The sequence below is a fragment of the Peromyscus leucopus genome, unplaced genomic scaffold, assembly GCF_004664715.2.
Source record: "Peromyscus leucopus breed LL Stock unplaced genomic scaffold, UCI_PerLeu_2.1 scaffold_1558, whole genome shotgun sequence".
Classification (NCBI taxonomy): domain Eukaryota; kingdom Metazoa; phylum Chordata; class Mammalia; order Rodentia; family Cricetidae; genus Peromyscus; species Peromyscus leucopus.
In genome coordinates this window covers 25,242-28,358 of record NW_023504730.1, presented here as the reverse complement: position 1 = coordinate 28,358, position 3,117 = coordinate 25,242, and the positions used below count along the sequence as shown (strand labels likewise).

General features: G+C 40.7%; 1 pseudogene; it reads left to right on the top strand.

Annotated features, from left to right (window-relative positions):
- The first annotated feature begins 438 nt into the window (after nt 1-438).
- LOC114689190 lies at nt 439-2,877 on the top strand (annotated as a pseudogene).
- Nucleotides 2,878-3,117: the final 240 nt, after the last annotated feature.

Here is a 3,117-nt window from a genome sequence, read left to right as displayed (position 1 = left end):
CTACTTGTTCAGAATTTACTGTAATAGAAGTATCTATTAAACATGGACTGATATAGAATAGAGAGGAACTAAATGAAAATGTCTCTTCTATGTGTATAAGAGAGAAGTATATTGAGAAATTGTGTAGTTCTCTCTTCCAAGGCTGTTCCATGTCTGGACAGTTTCTTTACTGGATGCATTTATTTATCCACTGACCAAATGAAAGCTCTGTCTATATTAAGACATCTTTCAATTTATGTTTTTATCATAGCCACAAAGAACAAAATGATCTTTGTCAGTATTATTTTTCCCTTTGTCTTTATTTACTTTCCAAACCTGGTGAACTTTGTAATAGAGTTATAATGATATGAATGATTTACTTCCATAACATAAATTAAAATACTACAGTTTCATCTCTTCATCTACCTATAAAAATACTGAGAATTTACATGAAGCTTCATGCAACGACAAAAGAAGGTAAGTTGTTTATCCTGCTCTCAGAACCAGATCACTTGTTACATCACTACACAGAGACACATTGTACACACACATTTGGGAGTTTTAGCTTCCAAAATAGGGAAAGATCAAGATAACAAATGCATGAGTGATTTTTTTTTTTTCTTTTATTTATTTATTTTACAATACTATTCAGTTCTACATAACAGCCAAGATTCCTTGTTCTCCCTTCTGCCCCTCCCTTCCCCCAGCCTACCCCATTCCACACTCCAGATCAAGGCCACCCCGAGGACTGAGATCGACTGATAGACTCAGTCAGGCAGGTCCAGTCCCTCCTCCAGATTGAGCCAAGCGTCCTGCATAAGTCCCAGGTTTCAAACAGCTAACTCATGCACGAGCCCAGGACTGGTACACTGCCTAGATGCTCCCAAACAGATCAAGCAATCAACTGTCTCACCTATTCAGAGGGCCTGATCCAGTTGGGGGCCCTCAGCCTTTGGTTCATAGTTCATGTGTTTCATTCGTTTAGCTATTTGTCTGTGCTTTATCCAACTTGGTTTCAACAATTCTCGTCATATAACTCCTCTTTCTCGCTAATTAGACTCCAGCGCTCCACCAGGGGCCTAGCCGTGGATGTCTGCATCCAGATTCCTCAGTATTGGATGAGGTTTCTGGCACAACTATTAGGGGTGTTTGGCCATCCATCACCAGAGTAGGTCAGTCCTGGTGTCTCTCGGCCATTGCCAGCAGTCTTTTGTGGGTGTATCTTTGTGGATTTCTGTGGCCTCTTTAGCACTTTGTTTCTTCCTTTTTCATGTGGTCTTCATTTACATGGCTCCTATTCCTTGTTCTCCCTCTCTGTTCTTGATCCAGCTGGGATTCCGCTCTCTTTCCCTCGACGTCGCCCTTCATTGCTCCACTCATGTCAGGCTGTTATGTAGATTCATCCATTTTTTTCCGTCATTGGGTGATCCCTGTGTCTTTTTGGGGTCCTCTTTTCCAGGTAGCCTCAATGGTGATGTGAGTAGCAGTTCAGTCATCTTGTTCCACATCTAGTATTCTCCTATGAGTGAGTAATACCATATTTGTTTTCTGAGTCTGGGTTACCTCACTCATTTTTTATTATTATTATTATTATTATTATTATTATTATTAAGCAAAAGCATATGTGAATTATTGTACATCAGCTTTGGAACTTCATCCTCTGGCCATGCATTCTTGCACACCACAGTTGGCAAATTTCTTCTTCCTCTCTTCTTTGTATTAGTCTTTGCTATTACATGAGCTCAGTGCAGTAATGGTGGCTCTCAAGGTGATGCCTTGTGAAATTCAGGAGACTTACACATAAAACAAAGAGAGTATTCTTACTCTTTCTACAAATATGAACAGAAGATTAAAAGGTTATTTTTATATTTGACCAGGAGTGAAGATAAAGAACTAAGTAGACAAAGAATCATACTGATCACACACAAGAAATATCTGTATGAAGCACAGCATTATCCATGACTGAGAGAATGTCCTGTCTAACGACTCACAAGTCCATCCTTCCTCATTCCTCTGCTGGGCATCCCAGGACTAGAAGATGCACACATCTGGATTGGATTCCTTTTTGTTTTCTGTATCTCATTGCAATACTGGGGAATACAGCTGTTTTATTTGTGATCCAAGCTGAACACAGTCTTCATGAGCCCATGTACTACTTCTAGCCATGTTGGATTTCCATTGACCTGGGTCTGACAACAGCCACCATCCCCAAAATGCTGGTATCTTCTGGTTCAGTCTCAGGGAATATCTTTTGGAGGCTGCCTTTCTCAGATGTTCTTCATCCACTTTCTTCACCGTCATGGAAAGCATTATGTTGTTGGCCATGGGCTTTGACCGCTACATTGCCATTTGCAAGCCCTTCAATATACTGTCATCCTCACCAAAAAAGTCATTGGTGTCATTGCAAGTATTGCTGTCCTGCGAAGCCTATACATGGTCCTTCCCTGGTGTTTCTCCTCCTGAGGCTGCCCTACTGTGGGCATCACATCATCCTCATACTACTGTGAACACATGGGCATTGCCCGCCTAGCTTGTGCCAGCATCAAAGTCAACGTCATGTTTGGTCTCAGCAACATTGTTCTCTTGTTACTGGGATGTGGTTCTTATTATTCTCTCCTATGTCAGGATCCTCTATGCGGTCTTCTGCCTTCCTCCGAGAGGCCAGGCTCAAGGCTCTCAACACCTGTGGCTCTCACATAGGTGTTATCTTAACTTTTTTTACTCCAGCATTTTCTCTTTCTTGACACATCGTTTTGGCCATAATGTGCCAGTATATCCATATTTTCTTGGCTAATCTCTATGTGGTTGTCCACCAGCCCTTAATCCTGTGATCTATGGGGTGAGGACAAGCAGATTCGGGAGCGAGTGTTGAGGATTTTCTTCCAGAAAGATCACTAACCAATTGCACTTTGGAGAGTTTGTTTCAGAATTTGTCTCATGTTGTTGAAAGTAGTTATGTTTTTTCCAGTCCATAGAAAATTGGAAAAGGAACAGAAATATTGTGACCAAAATTTCACTTGAATGTGAATCAAACATCTTATATTTCAACGTAGTCTGGAAATATTGGAAACCTTATGAAACTCTATTTTTGTAAACATTTCATTACTATTGTTGGATCTTGCAGATGGTTCTGTATGT